General features: G+C 45.7%; 1 protein-coding gene across 1 annotated transcript in view; it reads left to right on the forward strand.

Moving 5' to 3' along the window:
* The first annotated feature begins 399 nt into the window (after nt 1-399).
* LOC118848548 (interleukin 1 receptor accessory protein) overlaps nt 400-18,210 on the forward strand; it is a 158,771-nt gene continuing 140,960 nt past the window's right edge. The window contains exon 1 of the mRNA XM_036757472.1: nt 400-827. The gene's annotated coding sequence lies outside the window, so the exon portion shown is untranslated. The remainder of the gene's footprint in view (nt 828-18,210) is intronic.

The raw sequence follows: 18,210 nt of genomic DNA on the forward strand, positions 1-18,210 counted from the left end.
AGTAAAAGAGACAACCTAGGAGACTGTTTTTCCCGCCAGGCGGGTGGGGCCCCGCAAGTGGGTGTGAAAGAGGGGTAATTTCTTCCTGCGAAAGCGCGGGCAGAAAGAAGACTGCCCGCCCTTTTATTTCTGCCCCAGACCCCGCCTAATCCGGTGAGGAGTCCATAGTGACCACCTCTATATAGGGATGAGGAGAGGAGTAGCCCAGCTGCTCCAGCTGTGAGCCGGGAGGCGAGACGCTTTTCCAGATGTTCCCCTTGGGAGTGCGAGTGAAGGCAGGGACGGGGCGGGGCCAGGGGGTGGAGACTGGAAGGCCAGGCGGGGCTGGGGGAGGGAAGGGGAGGGCCCCGACTGGCAGTCAGCGCTCCGGCTTTCCCGGCGGGCACTCGCTGCCAGGCTGTGGCTGCTCGGGCAGGATCCTCCTCTCGGGGCAACCCAGGGCTGCTGCCAGGCTGTGTCTGCCCCGTCTCGTGTCCCGCTTTAGCTTCCCGGTCCGGGTGCGCTCTCCGGGAGCTGGCCCACGCTTGCAAGGAGGGCCCTGCCCCGGGAAATCCTCTCTGGGGCTGCGCTCACTCGCTTGACCGGCCCGGCCGTCACGGCTCGGGGTGGAGCAGCGGGCGCCAATCGGGCAGTGCTGGGGGAGGAGACCTCCCCCTGGGGAGACAGAAAAAGAAAGTGGGGGGGAAAGTAAGTGGAAGCTCGGAGGACTGGCCTCAGCCCGGCCCCGGCGCAGGACAGCGCAGAGGGCAGAGCCGCGCAGAAGGAAGCGCAGGGCAGCGCCACCCGCAGCCCTCTCCCAGCCCGGCTCCGCCTTCCCCGGCTTAAAGGTGAGTGTCCGGGGCTGGGCTCCCGAGCTGGAAGGAAGGGGTGCAGATGTGGGTCGGAAGTGCTTCGCAACTAACTCCTCCTGCTCTCTCCACGCCCCAAGTCCCAGCCCGCATCTGGCAGTACGCAGGGGGCAAGAGAAGGTTCCTGCTCGGCATCTTAGTCGGGAGCTGTCCTGTCTCTGTCTTCCTGGGCTCATCGGCCGCAGCCTAGAGCGAGCTGACAGCCTGGGGATGGGAGCAGGGAGCTAGGTTGGAGGAGGAGGAGAAAGGAGAGAGGAAGGGAGGAAGGGTGATAGATCACCTAAGGCCGCTGCCGTTCCCGCTCCTGCCTTGCAAAATGCTTTTCTGCAAGGGTACCTATTTGGCAGGGGGTTGGCACGGCGCCCTCTGTGCCCCATGCTCTGCGAGGGATCCTGACGAGGCGGAGCAGAGATGAGCAGAGCGTGGCGCTGTTCACAGCTTTCAGCGCCTCCGAGCTCCGGGCCTCGGACCGCTTTCTCAGTTCCATCTTATCTAGAACGGCGCCTTTCTGTGTAGGTAGGAAGGTCTCTTGTTTGTCCTGAGCAGACCTGACGTTGCAGCCGTGCCCTCTTAACACCCGAACTTCAAAGAGTTAGACACCAAAGCAAGGAATTAACAGCAGAACCAAAAAAAAAAAAAAAACCTTTTACTCCTCCTGATCCCCAATATCTACCTTTATTTTGAAAGGGTGATTCAAGGCGGTATCTTATACCTGCGCTTGCTGGTCGGGGTAGAAAGGCAGGCTATTTGAAAACCAAATATCTGAAACTGGATTTGGACAGAAATAAGCAGCCATTTGCTGATGCTACCAGATTTAGGGGACTGCCCTCCTGCATTTTTAGAGAGCATTTAGGAAGGGAGCTAGGTACAGTGGGAGAAGCACAGGCTCCAGACCCTGAGCACCGGGGTGAAATTCTAGCTCTGACGCTACCTGCCTGTGCCTCAGGCTTCTCAAATGTAAAATACAGGGTAAGATCTAGATGGTCGCTGAGCTACTAGGAAGCATGATCTAGCGTTGGGAAAGGCTCAGGAACGGAGGTCCAAAGACTGAGTACAAGCACTGCCTCTGACGCTGGGTGTGTGACAGCAGGCAAGTGACAATATCGCTGAGCCTCAGCGTGCTCATCCATGAAATTTGTATAATGAATGTATGTCCAATACTGAACCCCCGGGTCCATGAATCTAGAGCTGGAAGATACTTCCGCGGACATCCAGCCCGACGCCTTGTTTTACAGAAGAGGGAACTGAGGCTCAGAGACATTAAGTGACTTGGCCAAGATGACTCGGTATCAGAGTTGGGAGCTGCAACTTGATAGGTCCTATGCTCTTTCCACTGAATCATGTTCTGGGTTGATAGATGGGGAGATGGGACTGCCCCTCCCTACTCAGGTGAAGAGACTTGACTGCCCTCCCCATCCCCCCACCCCCGCAGTTGGCAGTGATGGTGATAGGGGACCCATTGTCCCTCATTTTTCCTTATCTACTCCATGGCCACATGAGTGCCTCTTGTCTTTTTAGCTCTACCAGGGGGGAAAAAAAAAAAAACCAGCAGTGCCTGGTACGGGTCTGTTGTTAGCTGGACCAGTTCCCTTGGATCTAGCCGTGAGCTACCAGAACAGCCCGGGTTTGCTTAAAGAAAAAAAAAGAAAAGCAGCCACGTTAGCCTTCCTGGTTGTGGGTATCCAAAGGTCTAATGAAATGTTGTTGTTTGCTGAGCTCGAACAATTGATTTTATTCCCAATGACTTGTTGCAATTATTTACTGCTGTCCCTACAGCCGGTAGACTCCCTTAATTGAGTGAGCACAATTTGAAGCAGTGCTGCCCCCTCTTTCCCGCTTGGAGCATTGGAGGATTTTATGGATGGGAGCTCTGTGTGGGTTTGGGGGTGGGGAGGGCTGTGAGCCTTCTTTGCCAGGAGTGAGGGAGTAAGCCAGGAGATTTGGGGATGTAGGCTGTATGCAAGGACTGAGCTGCCCAGCTAGGACCATACATTCAGGCTTGCAGCCAGTGGCAAAGAAATATGTGGTGAAACCTAAGATCAGGATGGGGGCAAGGAGAGAGGTTTGGAATTTTTTCCCATTCCTGAGGGAATGAGCTCAAAGTGTGCCCAACAGTTATTGCAAAATGCTCCATGTGAGACCTCCCAAGTGACCTCTGGTCCTGTTTATAAGGCAATACAAGATGTAGATTCCCTTCTCCTCTAATTCTGTCTCCTAGACATCCCAAGGGACAGGGGAAGTGAAATATCTATTATCCTTTGCCCTGGTCAGACCACATCTGGTGCCGTGATTCAGGCTGTTACACTACATTTGATCAAGGACATTGGCCAGCTGAGAGCACTGGGAGGAGGCCTGCCAGGATGGTGAGGGGACTAGAGATGTGACATCCAGAGATTTCATGGTAGCTCTTTGCCACTGAAAGAAAGGCAGATGCTTAGGCCTGAAGAGGAGAAGACTTGAGTTGGAGAAGAGGATATGGCCTCTGCTTTAAAGGAGTCAAAGTACTATCTTAGGAAAGGGCGACTGAACTCCGTGTGCTTGATCCCAGAGGGCAGACATGGGGCGGAGGAGGGGGACTGACTTCATGTCAGTTTCCCCCTCTGTAAAATAAGACCATTAGTCTGAATGACCTTTAAGATTCTTCTAGGTCCATATCTACGACCCTGTGATATTTATATTCCCAGCATCTATGATGGTGCTTTACTCACAGTAGGTGATGAACAAAGGTTTCCCTTATGACTGAACCACAGTTTGATAACTGATAGACTGTCTGGTTACTAGATTCCATCCAATGGCATACAATGCTCATTCTTCAGAACAATTCTAAAGAGAAGACTGATGATTTCACTTCTGTTTTCTGGAACAAATGGCAATATTAACTCAGGGCAGCACAATGAAAAATCTCACTGGATCTGGAGCCAGGACTCCTGGGTTTGAATCCCACTTCTGACACCTTTGAATCATTGGACCATGGGCAAACCACTTGAAATTCCTTAGCTCCCTCATCTATACAACAGGCTTACTACTACATACACTACTTACCTTGTAAGGTGATTACAAGGCAAATTGTAACTTTAAAATGCTACAGAAGTATAACTTATTGAAACTAAAGCAGGTATACAAGTGGCTGGGAGAGAAGCCAATAGATGTAGGTGACTGGATCAGGAGAATGGATCACTTTCTTTCTTTTCTTTCAAAGGGATCAGAGTACTTGGTGTAGCTAGATTCTCATAACTAAGGTAGGACTGTCACTATGAGGGCTATCAGCCCAAATAGCCACTGTACTGTGTCCTAGTCTGGGTGTGTAGGGTTACAAAAGTGAGGGGACTCCTCCAAATCCCATCCCAAAGCCAGTGAGAAAACTGAGGTTCAGATCCGTGCTCCTTGGTGGAGTTGGTCTGCCTTGCACTCACTGAGCCTCATTGGCTTTTATCAGGTGGTATGAATGAGGATTATTCACTTGGAACTGGAGAGACTTATGGAGATCATCTAGTCCATCCTTTGTTTTACAGAGTAGGAAAGTGACATTCAGAGATGCTCAGTGACTTGCCTGGTTTATATGAAGATGATCACATTGAGCTAGCATCAAGGGAGTTCACACTTTTTTCCAGAAGTAGGGACTAGAATTCCATCCTTCCATCTCTTTCTCTTTCTGTCTCTCTCTCTCTCTCTCTCTCTCTCTCTCTCTCTCTCTCTCTCTCTCTCTCTCTCTGTCTATCTATCACCTATCTTTTTATCTACATACACACACACACACACACACACACACACACACACACACACATTCTGGCCTAATCCTCCTTGTGGTTGACCAAAGGCCCACATTTGCTGGATTTTAAGATGAATGCCATGGCCATGGAATAGAGCCAAGCTTTCTGGCCTCCTTGGGGATCTTATCCACATAGGTATTTCACTGTTCTGTGACACTGACCTCCTAGCTCTTCCATCTCTTGCCTCCTGGTATTTCCTGCTGTTGCCCATGAATTCTCCCTCTCTTCATCTCTGCCTCCTGGCATCCTTAAAGCAAGCTCCACCTAAGATCCCACCATCTCCAGGAGGTTTTTCCCTTACCCTCTCTTCAGGGCTCTCCCTCCCTCTCCACACCCCTCCCCCTCCAGCACTGTGGCTTCATGGGCTGCTCTTCTTCCCTAAGCCCTCTCTGTCTGTACAGATGTAGGAGCTGGTGAGTCATGTCTGCAGTGACCGAGCTGGGTTAAATTGTTATTAAAGAAGGCCCCCTCCTGTGTTCTCTTTGCTGGGAAATGATAGAAGAAAGGCAAACTCAGAACATTTTCTTTCTGCTCTCTTGAGAAGAATCTGGGTTATAGTTTGGTGACTGTTCAGGAGCCCTTTGAGTTTTTGCCCCTCCTCTAATCATGCCAGACCAATTGCCCCACTTTGCCAAAGTGGGAGGTGGCAGAGGTTGAAGAGAGGAGCCCTGAAAGGTTGGGTCAGGAGGATGGATTATTCATTTAAGAGGATTGAAAAAGACTGGAGGATTTGGTGATTTAAGTCTGCCTTTACAGACTTTGTTGGACCATTTAATTCACTTCAACTCCACAGACATTGAAAGAATGTCTTTTATGTGCCAGGCACTGTACCAGGTGCTGGAAATGCTGAAGCTCCAATGAGATTGTATTGTATTGAGTCCCTGCCCTCAAGGAGCTTACAGTCTCTGTAAGTCCTGTAGCTTACAGCTACAGGAAACTCTCTTGTGACATATATTCGGTCAGTTGCCAGGATGCTGAGATTTTTTTTGTGGAAAGGGGTTGTAGATCACTGCTGTAAGTCTCCTCCTCACAGCAAAAACTATGTTTGGGAGGAATGCAGTAGGGATGGGGTTTAATGAAAGTGTACTTGGAGTAGATTGGCTAGGGGGAAAACAAACAAACAAACAAACAAACAAGCAAAAACCAGACTGGCCTTGGCCTCAAAAGACCCCTGGGTTGAGTCCTTGTTCTGACATCTACTAGCTGTGTAAGGCTGGCGTTCCCTTTTGGGGGACTCAGTTTCCTCATCTGTAAAATGGAGTTAATAAAAGCATGTATCTTATAGAGTTCTTTTGAGGATTAAGTGAGCTAATATGTGCAAAGCACTTTTCAAACCTTGGAGTGCTATATACAGGGTTATGTTGAAGAAAGGGTTTCAGAAACCTTACAATGCCAACTAAATGTGCTCCATAGCCTTCCTGAATATCACACTTAGGAAGGAGATGGGAGGAAATATCAAACCCTTTATTAATTGATACCTTTGGAGTATTTCGTTACAGATCTAGAAATATCTTTGGGGAGAAACATTAGGGATTGGGTGCAAGTGACCTAGAAAACTCCAATCGTAACTGGATGTGGATTGAAAGAGGGGAAGGCAGAGAAATTGATAGGAACCTTGCCCTTCCCCCGAACTTGTAAGGGAGTCATAGTTACCCTTCCCAGAGCACTGGGCAACTGATACTCTTGATTAACAACCTCTACCCAACATATCAGCAATTATTATCTCAAGGAGAGTGATAACAGTGTATATTTTTTCCAAGCAGAATTAATTTTAATCCTGTTTAATTTAAAATAATAAAAATGCCAGAGAACTTTTTAAGGAAGGAGCCATAAAATGAGGCCAATAGAAAATTGAATGTCAAAAGCCCTAGAGGTTGGGGAATCAGCCACAAGATGATGGGAAAACACATTTCCATCCCTGTGATAAACTAGAGATGACTAGAAAGGCTTCCTGTCTATGACTGGCCAATGCAAAGTGGCATTAATATTTATTGGTTGTTAAGAAGGTCCAAGGGAAAATGGGAAATGGACAAATGAATTACCCTGGTATCTTTGGTGGCCCTGATTCCCAACAGCTCAATTTATGTCTGATTCTTTCACTCCTTTTTTATTATAAACAGTGAGTAAGAGTAACTAGGAAAAAAATCCTTAGAAATGGGAGGGTCTAACCCTTTAACTTTTATGGTCTAGCCATGAGAAAATGGGGGAATCTGGCCCTCTACCTTGACTCTGTGTGGTACATTGCATTGACCCCCATCATGGGAGTCTGGCTTCTGATATTGTCTTCCATGTGTGACCTTGGTGAAGTCACAACCTCTCTAGGCCTGAGTTTCCTCACCTCTAAGTAAGAAAAACTAAGTGGACTTGATGATCTCAGAGAACTTACCTAGTTCTGTTTTATTTTCTTTCCAAGATTTGATCACCTTCCTTCTAGATAAGCATTGGATCTTCATCTTATACCCCACATATCATCAAAGGCATTTTCTTATGGGAGGTGCAAGATCTGTTTAGATCAGAGAAGAGAGGGCTGCAGTGGGGGGATGTGGGAGGTATCTCCAAGTACCTAGATGGCTGTCATGCAGATGGGGATTCAATGTGTTTTGTATGGTCCAAGAGGGTAGAACTAGAAGAAAGTAGCAGAGATGAAAATTTAGAAGAAATGGATAAATCTGTGTACTATGAGTTTGGGTAAAACATCTCCCTAGGAAAGATAACCTCAGAGTTCAAAGCAATAGAACAACAGGGTTGTGTAAATAAAGCTGCTCAGGAAGGCAAGAGCTGGCTGAGCCTCACTGATTTCTATCTTGAAGGTGGCGTTTGCTATCTGCTGCCCTATAAGGATATTCTGATAAGATGAATTACAGAGAAAACATCCTCACTACAGTCAAAAGGATCTTTGGCAACTCCCGAGCCCCTGAGGTTAACTCATTTCCCCTAAATCACATAGCATTCTGTCCCCATTACTCAATCTCCGTAATGAGGAAAGTGGCTGCTCCAGCTTCACCAGTTGGGCTGCTGCTGCCTCCGGTAATGCACCCTATAGGCACTGTAAACTCTATATAAATTTAGTCTCCTTTTGTTCAGGACCTAGCTATCTACCTGCCAACTGTCCATTAGCCGATACTAATTAAAGTTTTGCTCTTATAATCTCATCTCTTGATTTATTGATGTCCAGTGAACGAGACCAAGGAGGGAGGCATCACTCTCCAAAAGGATCTTAGGACTTCTGGATTGAAGAATGTCCCCAATAGATATTTAGAGGAAAAAAATCCTAATAGAGCTGTCCAAAAGGAGCCTGTGATGACTACAGAGGTGAGCCCCTTTTCAATAGTTCTTCAAGCAGAGGCTGGATGGCCATTTATTAATGATGGTTTTGAGAGGATTCCTCTTCAGGTCAAGGGCAGTTGGCTTTTGTCACTTCCAGCACTGTGATTTCCGGGAGGGACAATCTGAATGCATCCGCACTCTTCGGCCACACTTGCTCACTTTAGTGTTTCCTGGAAATGCTAGTGCGTCTTCCTTGTCCAGCCTTTGCACAGACTGTCCTCCATTTCCACTGTGCTTTCCTTCTTCCCCTCTGCCTCTTTAAACCTTCAGGCGCCTTCAAGGCTCAGCTCTTGTCTGCAGCTGTGTGGAGCCTTCTCTAATTCCCTCACTTCTTACATCTCTTCAGGATATTACTTGTAGGTATTTTCTATGTACTTGAATGTGCATATGTTGTAGAGTGTTGAGCTGGGCATCCACACAGCAAGAATTCAGCTCTTTCTAACCACTGGACTTTGGAAATGAAGATGAAACCTGTCAAGAGATCTGACCATGAATACTCCACATCATCTCTTCCTGAAGGGAGTGGGAGTGGCCTGGAATATTCACCGCTCCTGCTCAGTGGAAACTCCTATCCTCTCTCACCTATGTTTTTTGTACTATTTGTCATGTTTTATGAGCAACAACAAAAGTAATAGATAGCATTTCAGGAGCACTTGCCAGGGAGTCAGCATGGCACAGTGGGTAGAGTGTTGGACTTGCATTTAGGAAGAGCCCAGTTCAAATTCTGACTCTGACACTTGCTCACTGTGTGGCATGGGGAACCAATTGAACCTCCCTGAGGTTTATTTTTTCATCTTCAAAATGGGATGTTTGTGCTGCCTACCTCAGAAAAGCATTGCTGGGTTTGAACGTGATTGTACTTTGTGCAGAGCACTTTGTGACCTTGTTGTTGGTTGGCTGTTTCAATGATGTCTGACTCTTCCTAACCCCATTGGGGTTTTCTTGGCAAAGATCCTGGAGCCCTTTGCCATTTCCTTCTCCAACTCATTTTACAGATGACAAAACTGAGGCAAACAAGGTGAAGTGATTTGCCTGGGGTCACACAGCTAGTAAGTGTCTGAGGCCAGATTTGCGCTCAAGAAGAGGAATCTTCCTGACTTCAGGCCTGGCATTCTATCTACTGCATCACCTAGCTGCCCTCACAAACTTAGCTCAGAACCTGGGTCAGGGGATATTTTATTTTTGTTTTTATATTTACTGTGTCTATGGCAGTGACTTGTACCTAGCCGTTACTTACTACAAGCTTGTTGACTGATTAATGGGATGCCATCTCTGTGGGCATGCATGTCTCTCTCTGGAACAGATTGGATTTGATCCACATCCTTTCATCCTACAGGACTCTTCTTTTTTACCTCGCCCAGATCCTTCATAGGGATGGCCCCAATGTGCTGGAGGTTACCTCTGGTTCCTTTAATGTATTATGACAGTGGATGTATTGGGAGCCTGTACTCATCCTGGCCATCTGCTCTCTCTCCAGCTCCCTATGTTTTCTGCCCAGTGCTATTTACCTTTTTACACTTCCTCTCCCATTGAGGAAACGACAAAGACTACCACAATAATTGTTACCAATTCTTTATATAATGTTTTATGGCATGCAAAGCCCTTTGAAACAATAATCAATAGCTTGTATAATCTCTTTCAAGCCTTTCAAAGCCCTTTACAAATGTCATCTCTTTTATTAATCTTACAAAAGTTGATTTTTTAAAAGTTAGAGAATAGGCAGTGACTGATTTTACGTATCAAATGACAAAAATATTCTCAGGAATGTAAAGGTCAAAGTGGCACCAGATGGCACCTCTTGCATCTGGGCACAGGGTTTCATTGCTTCTATTTCCAAGGCTTCTTACCCTAACCCATAAAAGTAAGGGGCTGTTACAAGTGAGGAAACTGAGGCAAGCAGAGGTTAAATGACTTGCCCAAGATGACACAGATTATGGTAAGTGTCTGAGTCCAGATTCTGAATAAGGTGAACAGGAGTTAGGAATGGCCTATCTAACAGATTTACCAGCTGTGTGACCCAGGATGAGTCTTTAGCTATGCTCAGCCTTAGTTTCTCCCCTGTAAAATGGAGATAATCCCCATACTATCTACCATAGTGTCAAAAGAGATCATTGATGTAAAGTCCTATGCAAACCTTCAACTCTACAGACCCTTAAAAGAGGCTGATGATTATAGATTAAAGTCCCCAAATCATTTCAAAAAGTAATAACCTGGGTAAAGAGGAACAGCTTATACAAGGTAAAACTGATGAAGTGAAACAGGTTTGAGAAAGAGCAGAGCTTCTTCAAAGAGGAAAATTGACCAAAATGGACCAATCCCCGAACAGCCTTTGTGGTCACAGTCATGGATGAAGAATTGGGGAAATGGTTGCCAGCCATTGCTTTTGAAACAGCAAGCACCTTTGTGGCAAACAAGCAAGTCTTTCTCAATTGCTAGATATCGGTAAGCACGGTATAGAAGACCCATACTTTATTTCATCAGAACTAGAGAAGTCTATACAGGTTTGCAATTCAGGTTATTTCCCCAAAATTAGCTTTTTGAGAAGGATGTGTAACCTAGTTCGCAGAAGTACCACAGAGGTTGGCAAAAAGATATTTTAAGTGTCTGTACACATACATAAGTTTATATATACGCATGTAAATGTATGTATGTATTAAAAGTTAAAGATACATGATGACTAATTTTATGTATCAAATGAAAACCATATGTGTGTGTGTGTGTGTGTGTGTGTGTGTGTGTGTGTGTGTGTGTGAAAACCATTAGAGTTTAAATGGGTTGGAACAGAATGTCATGGTGATGAAATAAGATTGAAACCATTACATTAAGTAGTAAGGTCAATGACTTTCCTAATAACTATGCTAAAATAGGAATAACACATGGCTGCTTAATGCTTCATGGCTTAAGAAGTATTTCCTATTCATTTTCTCCACTGAGACTCTGAACAGCCCTGGTAAAGAGGGAGCCCAGGTGTGATAGGAGGCTTGTGGCTTTGGTCATCACTCAGATTCTTTTAGCTCTAGCATTCACTGGCCCCAAGAGTTCTCCCTGTGTACAGTTCCAGCCCTGTCTTAGTGTGTGAGGAACCTGGGGGCAAGTTCCCTTTTATGCTGACCTCCCCAAAATCCTCACACCTTTGAGGTGAAGGCAGCCAGGCCCAATGGTCACTTCTCCTTTCCCTATTAATTTTGTTGTCCTCTTGTGTCTTGCCCCACCCCTACTGCCTCTCTATTTATTTCTTCTTTCCACATCTACTAGGGAAGCTCCTTCCTTCTCTCAGTTTGAGGCCTCCCAGAGTCACCACCCATCTGGCAGCTACCCTAGTAAAGCAGAGCCCTCCCTGCCCTCATCTTCTTCAGGACCTGAAGGGATGATAAGCTTCATCGGAGAGTGCTCACACCTCAGTAGTTGTGGACTCGCTGTTACTTGCGATCAAGCCAAGCCTGAATATGGCACTCAGGGAATGTTTTGAAAAAGCATCAACAGAACTGTTGAATGAGATTTGATAGTCTTGGCAGAGAAACTCCAATTTGTGGGTTTAAAATATGAAAGATAGAATTTGCTTGGTGAGCTGTGCGAGGGTTCCATAGAGAAAGACTCTGGAACAACCAGATCCCAAGACATTGATGTCTTGAGATGAGTGCCCTGTCCATGTAGCCCTTATGGTGAAAAGTTTCCTCATTATATCATGTTTGCATTCATTCATCCTTTCATTCGTTCATTCATTTATTCATTTGTCTGTTCATTCACCATACCTTTATTTAGTTTCTACTACACATAAAGCCCTATGCTAGGCTAAGCTGGGGGAGATGTAAACTCAGAAAAAACAAATTAGAAGCTTGTTTTGCCAGTGGTATAGGAAGTCTTTGGCTTTAGAATGGCAGCTCCCTCCTCAGGAAGCACCTGGTGTTGGTGTTTCATAACCCCATTGCCATCTTCTACACAAACTGGGGACAATGACCAGTATGTGACTTAAAAAGTCAATTATCTAATTTTATTTTCTGTATTGCTTATAACTCTCAACTGTTTTTCTGAGTATTATTGACAACAGATTTATGTAGTGGAGGTGAGGTAAGAGTGTGTCTCATACATGAGGTATCACTTGGGGATAGGCATGGAGGTTGGAACTCAGATTTCATGCACAGGGAATAGCTGGAGTATGAGTTTGATTGGGACAGTAAAAGAGTGAAAGGGAATGATATGAAATGATTGGGAAGGTAGGTGAGAGTGCAGCCTGTGAATAGCTTGAAAGCAGACCTGAAGATTTTGTGCTTCATCCGAGAAGTGCAGATTATTCCTATGATAACTACACAAAGACAGAGAAGGAGGAATGTCACTCAGGAGTTAACATTATCTTAGACACTTTTTTCAAATCAGAAAGACATATAATATATATATATATATATATATATATATATAATATATATGCATACATATATACATACATGCACACACAGATATTTTACTCCTGTCTTGCAGATCCCTTTATAAAACATTCGGAATCTGACTCTTTCCTACCTTTCCACCTTCTAATACCCTCCTGCCTTCTACTTACTCTTTGATCCAGTGACACTGGCCTCCTAGATGTTCCCCACACAGTATTCTCCCAAGTCCAGGGATTTTCTCTGCCTGTTTCCCATGGCTGCATTGCTTTGCCTCCTCATTGCCACTTCCTGGCTGCCTTCAAGTCAGCTCAAATTGCATGTTCTGCAGGGCGACTTTCCCAATCTCCCTCTGCTCATTGGCTCAAATTTGCCCTGTTGATATGTCATAGGACTCAGTTATTTATATATTTCCTCCCCTACTAGAATTTATCCTCCTTGAGGACAGTGACCATTTTTTGGTGTGTGTGTGTATATATGTGTGTATAGGGGTGTGTGTGTGTGTGTGTGTGTGTGTGTGTGTGTGTGAGTGAATGTGTTGATTGTGTCCCCAGGACTTAAAACACATGGGTAAACATTTAATAAATGCTTCTCATCTGACTCAGTCACTCATTTAAAATCCTGTTCCTTCTGGCCCCACCTACTCTCTGCTGATTTGGTTGAGTCAAGATGCTCCTCCCATTTTCTGTTTTATCCATTGTCATGCTCATTTCCCCCGGCAGTCCCTCTGCCACTGATGGAGTGGTAGAGTCCCAGTCTTGTAACTTGACTGTTATTGATGGGGAACAAATAAGTTTATTCTAAAATCTTTCCAGATCCTCCTCATTTTTTCTGTCTCTCTGGTTCCATCCCTAGATTTCTCAGAAATGACTTTGGATACTCAGGGCTCTTGGCAGTTTTTCTCCAAATTTCCTTTTTCTTTGTCCTATTCCTTCTCACTGTCTCGCGAGTCTTTACAACTCGTCATCTTCCACCATCTTCTTCCGCACGATCTTAAAAGGAGTTTGCATTTTTAAACAGCATTACCTTTGGTTATTCTCTTCTCACTTGTCAAAGAGGTCTAATTTGCTGCCCGAGGTGGTTTCTGGGTTCTTTTGGTCTGATCCTTTGGGCGATCGTGTTGTCATTATCATTAGTTTTGTCATTGTCTTTAATCAGGAAGAATATAACAATTGCAGCATTCTACTTCTCGTTTGGTGGCAGGCACGTAACAGACCCTTGAGAAATGTTTGCTGGCTTCTTTTTCCAATCTCTATTTTCAAAATCCAGTAGCTTCACAAATTAAGGCAAAGCCAAAAACCATGTTAGATGTAGGAAGGGGTAGATTTTTTTTTCCTGGAAAATCTCAGTATGTGGAAGATTCTGTTCCTTAAATGATGGACAAATCCACTTGGGGCAGAATTCTCTGATGCTGTCTTCATGTGAGATCGTTGTTCTTCATCACAACCTCGTCCTTCCTATGTCTTTGTACATTTGGTAGGCTGCACATCCCCAAAAGAGCCTTTGAAATTAGGGCTCCAGCTGGAGTCTTGCCAGTGAGGGTAGAAGCCTTCCGAAATTGATGGTGTTTCTTCATTATTTGACTTCTTGCCTTCAGTCTGAGAGACACTGTCAGTAAGGTCACAGTCCTTTGCTTTCTTTCCATGCCCTTCCCCTTCACTAATGTGTCAGCATCATTTCTCTTTATCACTGTGAGGTCTCCTACAAACTGTGTTTCTTCTTTGGATGGAATTGTCCAGATAGTCTAGAAATAAGGGCTTTAGCTTTTCTTAGGTTTTGAATGGGAGAATTGGGGATTTTGAAACTCTTGTGCTGGTTAGCCTTAAAATGAAAAAGAAATGTTATATTATGAAAGCTTAGACACGCATCAGAAAGGGGGCATTTGTTTCCTTTGTAAAGTTTAACATGCTAGGGCCATGTTTTTCCTAGCTCAATGGTGACTACAGATCATAAAGGAACATAGAAAAAAATGGGCAAAAATCCAGAATATTGTGAGCCTCTAGGTAACCATTTCTACATCTGAGAAATTAGGAATCAGAGTATAAGAAGAAAAATAGCCTTGGCCTAATGGGAAATGATGGATAGAGCCCTGGACCCGGAGTCATTAAACCAGGATTCTTGTCCTTGTTCTCCCACTAACTGGCTATGAATTAAGGAAGTCACTTCACCCTCCCAGGTGTCAGTGTTTCCCTCTATCAAAGGAAGGGTTTAGAGGACATGATTCTTTTACTGTCTTCCCATTCTCCAGTTAGATCAGGTTTTGACAACTTTCTCATTTTACACTGGGACGTCAGATAGTCGATAGCATTTTACATTTTTTGGCATTTCTGAAATGATGAGTTGGCTCATAGATATCCCAGGCTGAAAGCTTCAGATGGACTGTGCTCCTCCGCTTCTTTATCAGGGAGTTAGGTTTGTGGAGAGAGTGCTGGGCCTGGAGTCAGGAAGACCTGAGTTCACATTTGGCCTCAGACACTCCCTAGTAATGTGACTCTGGGCAAGCCACTTTGCCATGTTTACCTCAGTTTCCTCATCTGTAAAATAAGCTGGAGAAGGAAATGGCAAACCACTCCAGTATCTTTGCCAAGAAAACCCCAAACAGGATCACAAGCAGTCATCACAGATGAAAAGATTGAACAACAGCAGCAATTAAAATAGAAAGAGGATTAATGTAAGAAGGTCTGGCTTTGCTCTTTTCTTTGTGGTCTCCTGTGAGACAAAATCAGTGGAAGAAACATCTAGTTCATACAGTGACTCCCCCTCATGTTCGTGGTGCTTGGAGACTTGCTTCATTCAGGCTACACTGGCGTCTGGACTGTCTGCCTATGCCTTATGCGTGTACATTAGCTGTAGCAACATTGGTGTCCTACAGTGATTCCTTCCTTGTCCTCCAGCACATCTCTGTCTGGATACACAAGAAATGCAAATTTATTTTAATTTTAGTCCAACTAAAATCTAAGCAGGAAGGCAGATGAGGTACCAGAAACTGTACTTGGTGGCTAAATGGCAATGCTACCTGGGTTATCTGGGCCAGGGCTTTCCTGGAAAGGCAAGATGGGCTGTGGAAAGAGGCAGGAGGGGCTGTGATCTCAGCATCTCTGGCACTTTGCTAGTTAGGAGAGACTGGCCAGGTCATGTCATTTTAGTTGGTTTGAGTTTCTTCATGTGGCAATCAGTGCTGGGTACTTATGATTTTTACCTTCTGGTTAGGATCACCTAGGGCTGGGAGAGATCTGAAAGACTATCTAGGCTCTCCCCCACCCCCAGCCCCACCTCTGGTGCCTCATTTTAAAAGTGAGGACACTAAGGCTGGAGGAGTGTGAGTGACTTATCCGAAGTGATGCAGGCAAAGGGCCTCAGATTTGAGAGCCAGTCTTTTTCCCATGGTACTTTGTTAACAGGGTTACTGTGGGGAAGTTCTTGGCATACTTTAAAGGGCCTCTCATTTATTTCTGTTAGTTCAGATGATAAATGAAACTTGGCTTTCTGTGGACCTTCTGCTTGTCAGGGGACATAATGATGACTTAAATAACAAAGGAAAAAGGGCCTGGAGGTTTCGAATAAAAATAAAAATGCCTGTAGCATGGGCTCCAATGAAATAATGTGTATTAAGCTCTTTTGCAAATTGCCAAGGGCTCTTGAAATGGCGATTATTACTGTTAACTCATCTTCCCGTAGTTCTGGATGGTGAAAGTCTTGAGACTCGTCCTCATCCTCCTACTATTCAGTGTTTTCCAGGCAGAAGGAGAAAAGCCTTTTATTGTTATTACTGTTGCTGTTACTACTGCTCCCCAGTCTTAGAGACACCGGGGTGCTCTGCCTCCTCCTGGGGCAAATGACCAAGCAGAACGAATTCAGGCGCCGTCAGTAGGCTGAAGGCTTTCCACCAGCCACTAGCTTCATGGCATGTCCTTTGGAGCAGCTGAGGAAAGGCTGTGGGCTTGTTTGTCGTTGGAACGTCAGAGCTGAAGGTGTATGGGTGAGCTTCTCACTAAGGTGGCTGGAGCAGCCAGGCTGAATTCTCATCAGGTGGTTGTTGTGGGTGGGGGGAGCGGACAAGAAGCAGCAGGACAGACCAGCCGTGGATGGGACGGCATCTTCCGAGCTGGATGGCAGCAGAGGCAGAGAAGTCATTCTAGATGGAAAGGGTGGCTAGAGAAGAAGGGAAAGGCCATCCATCAGTACTAATGCACCAAGTGCTTGGCACCGCTTTGCAGTGGCTTGGTTCTTTCCCACATTGGCCCAGGATTGTGTGTGTGCGTGTGTGTATGGACATGTGGGGGCGGCATGGGGGTGTTGGAGGAAGGGTGGGGCTGTGCATGTGGGAGCCTTGGAGTGATTCCATTTCTTCCTTTTTCCCTTGAAGTTTCCCTTGCTTTTTTTCCTCTATCACATACTTTAATACAACCTGATTGCTGCTGCAGCCATCCTATTTTATTGGCACAGAATGCATGAAAGATGCACCCCATTACGAACTGTAAGGAGCCCTTGGACAGATCCCGAGTTGAGGATCACGTCCCTCATGTGACTCTTGGTGTGGCCAGTCTTTGGCTTCTCCCTGTCCACAGGTACACTGAAGTACATGATCACTATCTTACAACGGGCTTTCCATTGAATTCCAGACCAGTCCTCTGCAGGTTCAGATTGGAATGGTGGGCATGCCTGATTGGTCATTTAAGTTCATAAAATGAGGCTGAAAAGGACGCACGATGTCCTCTAGTTACAGGATCAGAGCTGTAGAACTGAAAATGCCCCTAGAGGTCAGGAAAGCTCATGCCCTTATCTCACAGTGGGAGAAGTGACTTGTCTGGGATCACACGGCCAACTCCAGGTGATGATTTCCCCTTTGTGCCACTGGGATCTCTCTCTGCAATGTCCTTTAACTCCCTTGTGGCTCAGCAGTTGGCTTCCCATGTGACAATACTTCCTCTTTCATGGCAATGGCTTGCTTCCTTATCTCTCCTTGATTGTAGAAGGAGGGAGAGGCAGGGAAGGAGTGTTTGGTGCCAGAGCCCAGTTTCTGCTGTCCGGATCTCCAAGTTCACTTAGGAACTCTGTATGTGGAATGAAGGTTTCTCCTTGTGTGGCCAGTTTCAGCCAGGGTCGCCTCCCACTCCCAGTCTGAAGACAAACAACCACAGGATTTAAGGCTTGAGCTTGGGGTGAGGAAGGATGTTCTCCCTTCTCCGTTGGCAGAACTCTGTGTCCAAATGAAAGGCCTGTGTCCGTGCTTGGCATCTTGCCTTCAGGCCCTGCTCCCAGCTCCATTGTGTCTGTGCCTGGTGCCCAAGGCAGGCATTTACACATCCGCACCGTGTCCGGATCATTAGGTTGAGCTCCTTAGCTTTGTAAATGACTGCAATGTTACTGGCTCTGAACAAATCTCTGAGAAAAATGCCCCCCTGGGCCCCTGCCAGAAGCGATGCATAATCAGCCCCTGCCAAGGATGCCCTCTGCCATCGCTGTCCATGGGCACCATGGCCACTTTGATGGCCACAACCTTATCACTGTCTCAAAGAAGTGTTGCTTGCAATCCCGCATGTCAAGATTACAAAGCTTTTCTCTGTTTGGCTTTTCCTTTAAAATTGGCTTCCTACTAATCTGAAAGCTCTGATGTTCCCAAGCAAGAATCATTTCATTTAATGTCAGGATTAAGACGGTTCCCCAGTTTGTGAAGTCAGGGTGCTCAGAAGTGATAGGAGAAGGGCCAGGAGCTGACTGCCCACTGCGATGTTACATTCTCAGAAAATAAATTAAAATCTGATAACAGTGCCAACGATGCCACTACCCATCATAGGAAAATACTCTTCTTGGTATATAATATGTTCATCTCCTAACCTGGGCCCAGGGGAGAGCTTGCCATTCATTCCTTAAGCAATCATTTTC

This window comes from Trichosurus vulpecula, chromosome 4, assembly GCF_011100635.1.
Source record: "Trichosurus vulpecula isolate mTriVul1 chromosome 4, mTriVul1.pri, whole genome shotgun sequence".
Lineage (NCBI taxonomy): Eukaryota > Metazoa > Chordata > Mammalia > Diprotodontia > Phalangeridae > Trichosurus > Trichosurus vulpecula.